Source organism: Hoplias malabaricus, chromosome 8, assembly GCF_029633855.1.
Source record: "Hoplias malabaricus isolate fHopMal1 chromosome 8, fHopMal1.hap1, whole genome shotgun sequence".
Lineage (NCBI taxonomy): Eukaryota > Metazoa > Chordata > Actinopteri > Characiformes > Erythrinidae > Hoplias > Hoplias malabaricus.
The window spans coordinates 42,498,151-42,509,137 of record NC_089807.1 but is presented as its reverse complement, the minus strand read 5'-3'; the positions used below and the strand labels follow the sequence as shown (position 1 = coordinate 42,509,137).

The 10,987-nt window shown below is 42.4% G+C and overlaps 1 long non-coding RNA gene across 2 annotated transcripts; it reads left to right on the top strand.

Annotated features, from left to right (window-relative positions):
• The first annotated feature begins 2,225 nt into the window (after window positions 1–2,225).
• LOC136705120 (uncharacterized) lies at window positions 2,226–8,550 on the top strand. Of its 2 annotated transcripts, none has more exons than XR_010804012.1 (4): window positions 2,226–2,331; window positions 6,070–6,151; window positions 8,083–8,137; window positions 8,257–8,550. It is a non-coding gene; the product is annotated as an uncharacterized lncRNA (long non-coding RNA). The 2 variants fall into 2 exon arrangements; XR_010804011.1 differs by having other exon boundaries at window positions 8,079–8,137.
• The last annotated feature ends 2,437 nt before the right edge of the window (window positions 8,551–10,987 follow it).

The following is a 10,987-nucleotide window of genomic DNA, read 5'->3' as shown; positions in this document are numbered from 1 at the left end:
TGTCTGATTTAGCAGGCCCCTATTCTTAGGAGAAGAACAGCAGCTTTAGAGGAGTCTGGGCTCTTGTTAACTTCTTTCACCGTTATCAACATCGCTCATCCTCAAACAGCCCATATCAGAGCAGGCGTTAAAATCAATACTCTTCCCCCTTCCACTAAATCCTATTTCTAACCCCTGCAAGACCTCCAGTCCACCAAACCCAAGCCAAATCAAGCAAGGGCTGGGGATGCTGTGGTGCATCTACACACAGAGACGGACGGCTACAATTAAGCAGTGACACTTGGCCCTAACACAGAAAAATCTGTGTAAAGTGAGCCGTAATTGAGCCCCGAGAGAGCAATCTTCTCACTGGGAGGATGCAGATGCTCACAGAGGTGGAGGCCAAACACCATTGCGTTGGAGCATACTGCAAGGAGACAACAAATTTTAAGTTTAAATGTAGGGGTATTTTTGATTTTACATAAACAATTTCAGTGTGGGGCGGCACGGTGGCGCAGCAGGTTAGTGTCGCAGTCACACAGCTCCAGGGACCGGGAGGTTGTGGTTTCGATTCCCGCTCCGGGTGACTGTCTGTGAGGAGTGTGGTGTGTTCTCCCTGTGTCTGCGTGGGTTTCCTCCGGGTGACTGTCTGTGAGGAGTGTGGTGTGTTCTCCCTGTGTCTGCGTGGGTTTCCTCCGGGTGACTGTCTGTGAGGAGTGTGGTGTGTTCTCTCTGTGTCTGCGTGGGTTTCCTCCGGGTGACTGTCTGTGAGGAGTGTGGTGTGTTCTCTCTGTGTCTGCGTGGGTTTCCTCCGGGTGACTGTCTGTGAGGAGTGTGGTGTGTTCTCCCTGTGTCTGCGTGGGTTTCCTCCGGGTGACTGTCTGTGAGGAGTGTGGTGTGTTCTCCCTGTGTCTGCGTGGGTTTCCTCCGGGTGACTTTCTGTGAGGAGTGTGGTGTGTTCTCCCTGTGTCTGCGTGGGTTTCCTCCGGGTGCTCCGGTGTCCTCCCACAGTCCAAAAACACTTTGGTAGGTGGATTGGCAACTCAAAAAAGTGTCCGTAGGTGTGAGTGTGTGAGTGAATGTGAGTGTGTGATGCCCTGTGAAGGACTGGCGCGCCCTCCAGGGTGTATTCCCGCCTTGCGCCCAATGATTCCAGGTAGGCTCTGGACCCACCGTGACCCTGAACTGGATAAGGGTTACAGATAATGAATGAATGAATGAATTTCAGTGTTTATACATGCATCTAGCAAAGTAACAGTAAAAACAATCATAAAGTCCACAAACGGCTGCCACTACGCCCTCATATGTTCATCTACTGTATACAACATATATCTGTGGACACCATCTAATAAAACATTCCCTTTGAAATGAGTTTTATTCGTATGTAGTTTGTCTATCTTTGCTGCAATAACAGACTCTGCTCTGGAAAGGGTTTAGACTCCATAATGGAACATAGGTACAAGTATCTTGAGTCCTCAGGTGTGTCTGTTTTTGCCGTCTGTGGTGAAACTGTTGGTTTAACTGTTAGAAATTGTTGAAGGATGATTCTGCCTGTAAACAATGTATGTAATAACATTTTGCAGTGTTTGTATTCTTCCCTAGATGCAGATATATGTCACAGGCATCATGGAGACTGGTGTGAGCACAGTGTGTCATTATGTAGACGGAGCGGTGTGATCTTTTGTTCTTCGGGGATTATCATGTATCAGTGTGTGTTATTAGTTTGGAGAGGGCACTGTGGCTTTGGGACGGGCCGCTGTTGAAGGCCACAGGAAATGAAATGGATGAAGGGTGAGATGTAATTATCTTATTTGCTTTTCTCACACAGGCCAGTGGGGAGGCATCTGCTTTATTGGAGTTAAAGCCCTCTGGATTCATCACATGTCGGCGCTTTACCAAACCGGACGTGAGCTGAAGCAGCGGTTCAGCTGACAGTCAGTGACTTTAAAGGAGCTGTAAGTGAATGGACGAGTGTGGATTTGATTGTTTGAGTACGTGTATTTAGCTTTTTGTGGGGACTTTTTGATGGTAATACATTTTTAAATATTTATTAGCAATTGTCAACTAAACTAGAATTACGATTAGAATCACTTTATTGGCCACAGTGCTTGCACACAGGAATTTGTTCTCCACATTTAACCCAATCTGTGCAGTGTAACACACATTTACACACACTTGTGGACACTAGGGGGCAGTGAGCACACAGGCTAATAGACACGGTAACTGGGAAACAGTTGGCGGGCTATGTGCCTTGCTTAAGGGCACTTCAGTCATGACCTGCCATCTCTGGGGATCAAACCGGCAACTTTTACACGCCCAGGTCCCTAACCACCAGGCCACGGCTGTCCTGAGGTAGGTCAGAACAACAATAAAAAAAAGCTTTGTAATTTGACTGCTATCACAGCTATTAGATTAATCGCATTGTGTTAGTGCTAAGCTAATCATGCTACATATTAACATATATTTTTAGTTAGACAAAGATAGGGCTAATCCTATACGTTGTGCTAAAACCCTAATAATCACTTCCTAATAATGTTGTTATTTACTGTTTTGTAACTGATTCAGCTTACAATTATCTCAGAAATGTAACACCATCATAAACCACAAAACCACACATAAAGAAGAAAGGGACAGGCAGATTACAATAAGGCAAAATAAATGAATAAATATCTCAAGGCTTTTTGATTAATCCAAAATCATGATCAGTGGAGTGTGTTTCTTTATCACTGGCAACACAAAAGCAATCCAACCTATCCACAACCATATTTCATCATCTAAATAGGGACCAACACCTCTCCTCGTCTCATCTAGAGTTTCTATTCAAAATAAGAGTCCCCTGGCAGCCAAACCAGGGATTAATTAGAAAGCGGAATTGGATTTAAAAGGCACAGAGAAAAGGCAGGGTAATAGTTTCAGTCAAACATTTCTCGTGGTTCATGAATACTTTATAATGTCTGTCATTTTTTTTTAAGCAAAACATTTCAGTTCAAGTTCTAACCTTTAGGGGAGTTTTGCTCTTGTTGCCAGTTGTAGTATTAATTATTTGTGTCCTGAGGTTAAGGTCAGGGGTTGTTGTAGCACATTTAAACACACCCATACAGAAGAACACATAAACAACAACAACAACAACAACACACACAAATGCTAAGGTAAGCACATGCACCAATCCCAGAGTATATATCTTGTTGCTATTAGTGTTTTTCAGATATCTGCATATTTTATGCATATTCTTTACTTCATTTCTGTCATTATCCATCATGCAAATGAGCTACACTCAGTTTATCAAATCTGCATGTTTTTATAATCAGTGGCATCTAATATCTCCATAGGAAAGTTAGCGTCTAATTTCAATTAAACTTAAAATTAATTTCCTCACTGCGTAATTCGCTGAGTGTAAAAACCTGAAGTAACTCTTCACTTCATTAACAAGCGGCATCAGGTTCTGAACTGTGGATCTTAATCTACTGCACGGCCCTGGTCTCAGGTATGAAATGAGATGTTTAACTTATTGATTTGCTAAAGTTTGACCCCATCGGGGTTTTGTAATTCGAGCTGAATTAGAAGCACGCCTGTTCGCTTAATTACTTTAGCTCTGAACCTCGCTGCGGCACGGGGTATTTATTGTCGTATGTCAAATAAAAACAAATTGCCTTCCATGTTCAATCATTTCCTGAAGCCTATATGCAAAATATTCAGTGTTTCCCGTGTTATATTTTCCAGACAAAGGCTGGTGATTTGTCTCTGTCCGATCAGTAACGTGTGGATATATTCATCACTGCTAGAGCCAAACTCTTCTCATATGTTACACTTCACATAGTAAGACATAATAATTAAAATGAAGATGAGTTCAATAATTCATAGGTACACTGTACGGCCAAGGACCTGGACACCTGCTCATCCAACATTTCTTTGGATATTAGGGGCATTAATCATTTTTGGGCCCCTATTCCTGCAGTAACAGCTCATACACTTCTGGGAAGGCTTTCACATTAGACGCCGAATGATATCTGTGAGGATTTGATGGCATTCGGCCATCGGCTAAGCTGTTATGTCCGTGTTAAGAGGAGTTAGGAAATAACTTAAATTTGGGTGAAGGGCTACGCAAGAAGCTCCTTCTAATCCCCATTCCAGCATCACCTCCCTCTCTTCCATAACTGCTTTCTTCTGCTGAGAGACAGGAGGTGGGGTCTGGCTTCCATGCCCAGGCCTCCTCCATCATCTCAGACTTCACCTCCCCTTTCTCAAGCTCTGGGTTCATTCATTGTCCTTACCAACAGTCTTACAGGCCTACCCATTAGGTCCTGCGTGGATGTACGTTGAACACATTTCAGTAGGTAGTCTTAGACGTTTCTGACATGGATAATTCGATCTGAATGAGCATTCTTATTTATTTTTTACTCTGATATGAGCCCATAAGCAATTTGCAAATGAGTTCAATAGCATTTAATCTAATGCTGAATCTGGGCGGGACCTTGGCTTCTGTGGAGAAGCCTCAGAATTGATCTGCCTCTCTCTTGACAGTAAGCAAAAAGGACGCTACGCCCGCGTATCATTCTAGATTAGCAAAATTACAATTCATAATGAAATAAAAATTGACCGTTTCGGTGGCCTTCTGTACATGATGGATGATCACAGCCTGCCATTTAATCTGTAATCCACAGCGAGGCTCGATCAGGCCTCACAATGCCGCGCTGTGTCTCAGCCTGAGCGGGTAATCTAATGTAATGAAGAGGAACGCCATCCAAAAGACATTTTTTCCGTCATACTCTCTCAAAATCAAGGAAAGGAAAAGCTCTTCAAATGCTCACACAACTAATCTATGAGGAAGACTCTGTAAAGAAAGAGATCTCCTTTATTTCTCTGTACATTTACGTTTACGACATACAGCAGATGTTCTTATCCACAGTGAGCTGCAAGAGTGCTTTGTTATCTTATCACAGAGAATACAACCTCACAGGAACAAATAGGATTAGAGTCTAAACACCACTGAGCAAAGCTATAACTAGATACGGGAGTCAATGCCAAGACGTAAAATAGACAAAAACTAAATCTACAAATCACAAGTGCAATATCACACAACGATAATTGCTGATACCTGGGAAAGAGCAACGATCCAAGACTGTTACAGAGGAGCGGAATGAATGACTTTTAAACACTGCACAAAAACAGTGAGGGACTCTGCTGTTTGGACATTAAAGTCCAGTGGATTTTATTCCACCCTCTGGGAGCCAGGATAGGGATGAGTCCGATGCTTGTCTCCTATGACACTTGAAAGAAGGAGGAAACTGGTGAAGGTATAACAATGAGAACAGATGGAAGAACAGAGGAGACATTTGCTGAACTCTTTAGCTCAGATGTTTCTCCCGATAAAAACATAGCCCAGCAACCTCACATATTCCCTCCTGAGTTCCAGTGGAGATCTCAGTAAAGTCTCACACTGACTTGCTGAGATAATAACACTCGTGTTTATCTGCAGCTGAACTAAAGACCGAACTCAACCATGTCTCATGGAAACTAGACCAGGAGAAATAATACGTTTTTATTCTCGAACAGATTTCATTTTCTTAAGGAGAGCTTCACGCCTACAGTGGTGCTACTTTAATGATGCAATGACCAGAACAGCCTCTGGTTAATTCGGACGACCTTCTCCCTCATTTTCTCTCACCACAGGGAGGTGTGGAATTGTAAATGCTAATTACTTGACCTGTTAAATAATTTTTTTTTTTTTGCAGCGGCTGCACGTCGCCCTGTGCTGGCACGACGTTCAGGTGCTAAAGATTGAGCTGGAGGAGGGGGAGGGCAGGAATTTGGAAGCTCTGTCCAATTTCTCAACCGGCAGTTTTGTTTTTCTCCGTATCTCCAGCTTATTGCTGGATGGTGCTTGAACAAATGATCAGTTAATCAACTGCTTTAGCTTTCCATGCAGTTTCTTCTGTTAATTAACGCTTGGCAAGGTTCATCTCACAGCTAGAGGCACAGTTAATGTCAGTAGCAGGAAAATATAAGCGTCTGAAGTGGAGGGGTGTGTGTGGGGGGGAGATAGAACTAAAAGGCGACACTGTAGATTTCTCATTTCTCTCATTTTTCAAGGCTGTGACGATGAGCCAGATGCACACAGTGGGTGAACAGATGCACTTTCCCACAACGTTTGATGGACCTCTGACTGTGAGAGGTAACAGAACACAACACTCAGTCACCATTAGCGTCCCAAGGATGTGCTTATGTTGAAATGTTCGGCTGTAAACACACACTCGGTGGTCACCAGGGTGCCATTACATTGTGTACTCTTCCAGAACAACATTCAGGGACTTTGAAATATGCTGTGCATTAATGCAAGACAAAGAGAGCTTGTGCCAGTCGAACACCACCAAAGGGCGAGAACTAGCCTGCATTCTCTAAGTGGCTTTTTCCAAATGAAGTGTGTGAGACACAAAGCTATAAACATAGTAGACTTGCCACAATTATCTGCTTAGATTTGATTTTGTAAGAAATGTGTTTCTCATTAAAAATAAGTGCATTTTCACAGTGGACAAAGTAAACGTCACCAGAATGTGACCAGAGTTCAAATCCTGAAGAAGAAAAGCATGAACATTTCTACACTCCCTCCACTGTTTAGACAAGTGCCAATTGTCAAAGCAACATCCAAATGTACCCCCTGACCCTTGGCTTCCCAGTAGGACATTACCCAGAGCTTCACACTCCCTCCACCATCTTGTGCATCCTGCTCCCCAGATAGCAGACATATTTGGGCCAAACCTGTCTCACTTTTGGCACTTACGGCTCATTTACCGCACAGAGAAATGTAAATGTCATGAGCAAATATCAATTTGATCCACAACACACCTGATATCAGGCCCATAAAAGTGGGACTTCTGGCTGATGTTGAGGGCGGAAGACTCACCAGAGTCAGTGCTGTCATCCGAGGCCAAATATGGGCCATAAGAGAACAGCAAATGTGCCAAATCTAGGTCATGTTTGCGCCAAACATTCATTGCTATCTGGGTCCTTCACCAAACATTCACTGTCAATATATTGAAGATATACTAACCCTAACGCTAACAGATATATCCCATAAGTCCACACTATGTAGGTGAGCTTCAGTCAATGAGTCAATGAACTAAAGAGTAGCATGACCAATTTGTTCCATTAATGCATTAGCAACATGTTACCATTAACCGTGTTTTAATAACAATAACAGTAAATAACTCTTGGAAGCAAATTTACAACAAACTCATCAGCACTGATTCATAATAAGAAACATTAATACACTTATCAGTATTCTGCAGACCATATGAGATGTTGCTGTTAGAGAACACAGTTAGTGAAGTGCAATCAATCACCAGCGACTTGATTGATTGCTAGTTCATCACCGCAGCAGAACTTTGTTTTGACCCAGACGGCCAGCTGGCTGTAAAGTAAAGGCTTTGTCATCTGCACCTGAGCTGTGGCCAAATGTCTGGAGGCATGAGGCCAAATACTGCCTCGCTGTTCCAACATTTAATTATGTGTCTGAAAAGCCAAAAGAAAAACAAATGACATACAGGTACTGCTTTGTTTAGGCCTAGTACTGAAAGATAAGCAGAGGCCTCCATGGAGTGAGAGACCTCCATGAGATCCAAAGCTAAGCATCCAACATCAACACTTGATTTTACCTATGTATAAGTACCAGATCCGTTTGTCTAGACTTTAGAACATTTCATGGATTTGGTGATCAGAGCATTAGTTTGGTCAAACGTATCTTGATCTGGATAACAAACCAATCCAGCTTGTCCCAGAGATACTAAATGGAGCTTCCTCACTCCAGAGTACACAGTTCCACTGCTCTATAGCTCAGTAGAGGGTGCTTTACACATCTGCACCCCACATTTGGCATTGGGTAAAGTGCTAATCAGCCCTTACTCTAGAAATGGCTAATATATTGCATACGACTAGTCAACTCAGAGAGATGGTTGGTCTGCTATGTGGAAGGAAAGCCCTTCACTAACAACTGGGCGTGCAAGACTATCCCACACTGCACTGGGCTCATGTTTTATGCATCCCTAAAATCAAACCTCTAGTGTATTTCTGATATATGATTTTTTTTTCATGCCCTGTCTCAGCCAGATATTAATGCTCTGGAGGTCCCGAGGTCTCCAGAATGAATGAAGAAGAGAAAAAGGTAGTGGGTGTTAGTTCTGTTTTTTTTTCTTCCTGATAATGACACACCTTTTTCCTCAAGGTCAGCACCATTGATCCCTACTTAAAGCTTGAAATAATCCCAATCTCTCTCTCTTTTAGATTCATCTTGTATTATCCAGTGTGTATCCAGGTCAAGCCATGAGCTTAGTCCTCCACTCCACTACTGCTTCAACTCTAAAGGGACACTTGGGTAAAACTTGGTCTTGACGAAGCATTGCTGAATAACTCTTTTCCCATCGTATTTTTGGGAATATTCACTATGAATTTTTCAAAGAAGGCAGTGGGATTTCATTTTCCAATAATCCAAAATAGACCCCCAAGGACTTCTTCGTCACTCTGATGGACACATATTTAAATAAGCCGTTTCATACTGCACCCGGACAAATTGAGGAACAAACCCAATGCAGATTTAAATGTAGTCTTCAAATAAACCCAGAAACATCCCTGAAAATACATGATGCTTTGTGCTCGCCTAAGTTCTGTTTACAGCCAAACATCAAACTGCAATGCATTAACCTTGGATGTGTCCTTCTCTGTCCATTAATCTATACTTAACAACACTGTTGATGTACTTTGATGTATTTTTCAAATGCATGCTTTCAGTGCGGCGCGGTCTATATCTCTTCCATCAGAGCAGATCAGGACAGTGAGTACAGAGTTATGTGTAATTCTTTGTCATAAGGTTCACACAAGGTACTTTAGGAGAGGCTTGCGACTAGGTGCTGAAAAATCACTCAGATAGCATTCAGACACAGGAGCCTTACATACAACATACAGGTCATCTGCATCAGAAACATTCTCCCAATTCATGCCAGAGAACGGCTCCAATGCTACACAGTCCACCATTACAGCAATTGAGACTGGACGTGGTGCTTATGGGCAGCTACTCCAGAGAGTCTCATTGCAATAGATCCACCTTAAAGTAGTAGAATACCTTTATTTGAAAGTGTGTCTGCCAACGTTTGGATGCATAGTATATTTAATATCATGTCATACTCTCAATTGAAACTAATATAAATACAAAGCATTACCTCACTTCCATTCCAATGTATTACCATTATTATCCTGAATTGTGTTTTAAACTGTATATTTTTCATTTGTCGATGACACTGAGAGAGAGAGAGAGAGAGAGAAAGAGAGAGAGAGCACACTTTAGCCACTTTGTTGAAGGTTGTGGAAAATGGTCATCCATTTGTCCTCCGCCAGGCCACTTCTGCAGCCACGGTCATGGTGAATGTGGATGAGGAGCTGCCATGAAATTTAGGGGAGAAGATCATTTTCAAATCTGAAGTGCTCGGGTTTTCATGCTTCAAAGGATATTACAGCAGAGCTCTCAGTGAGGTCACCTGAGACCAGTCACTTCAGAGCTTGGCTTGATTTTGTCTGTCCTCAGTTTGGGTGAGTCTGCTATCAGCAGTTTAATTTTCCACATGCAAAAACTGTCCTTACTTGCTTCATAATTGGCAATAGAATTTATAATATAAGGGTGGCACGGTGGCGCAGCTCCAGGGACCAGGTTTCTTCCGGGTGCTCCAGTTTCCTCCCACAGTCAAAAAAAACACACGTTGGTAGTTGGATTGGCGACTCAAAAGTGTCCGTAGATGTGAGTGAATTTATGTGTCTGTGAGGAGTGTGTGTCACCCTGTGAAGGACTGGCGCCTCTCCAGAGTGTATTCCTGCATTGCGCCCATTGACTCTGGGTAGACTCCGGAGCCACAGCGACCCTTAACTGGATAAGGGTTACAGAAAATGAATGAATAAATTTACAATATACAGCATTACTGGATATTACGGCACATTATTGGGAGATACAAGACCAACCAAGATCTCATCAAGGGTAAATCTGCACTAGGTTTTTATTAGGGCAAGGGTGAAGAACTCTAGTCCTGGAAGGCAGGTATCCAGTAAGGTTTGGTGATTCCTCTGCTAAACCCCACCCCCTAAACCAGCCAATTAACAAATGAGTTGAATCAGGTGTGTGTGAGCAGAGGAATCACCAAACATTGCTGGATACCTGCCCTCCAGGGCACCCTTATTATTATGGTTTGGCTAGGGTCAGGGTTAGGTTTATGGTTAGGTTAAGAGTTTTCTTGCTGGCTAGGTGTCAGAAATTAATGTATACATTCGCAAACTACCAACTATATTTCTCAGACAACAAACAAATCCTAGGCAGGGACTTTACCCAGTAAACAATTAACTGTTGATTCAACGTTGAAATAACGTAATGACTGCCGTCTAATCAACGTTCTCTTAAGGTTGAAAATGAAAGTTGAAAAGACGTCCAAACACTGAACATTGAAAAGACGACTATTAGACGTATTTTGGACGTCCATTGACGTTATTAATTGGTCCCGAAATAAATTAATTGTATAAAACGCTTTTGGACGTCCACTGACGTTATCGATTGGTCACCACTTAACAAACGTATTAAGATGGATTTTGGACGTCCACTGACGTTATCGATTGGTCACCATTTAACTAACTTATTAAGATGGATTTTGGACGTCCATTGACGTTTAAAATATGTCCTTGAGGGACAGACTACGTTTAGACCTATTTTGAATGTCCAGGGACGTTCCTTGTTTACTGGGTAGTCAGACATTTACAAACATATATACGTAGGAAACTCTTCTTTTGTTAATCTTAAGTATGTTATAATGGAAGCCTTTCATGTTAAGATTGGACCATATGGTGTGTAAACAGAACTATGCATAAATTAGCATTTTATATAATCCTCGGTTAAGTCCAGAGCATGCAACGAGTTTTTAATTTGGACACGTGCGGTAAAACATCTCTAACTCTTGGCAAATAAAATGGTCAGGAAGCTGTA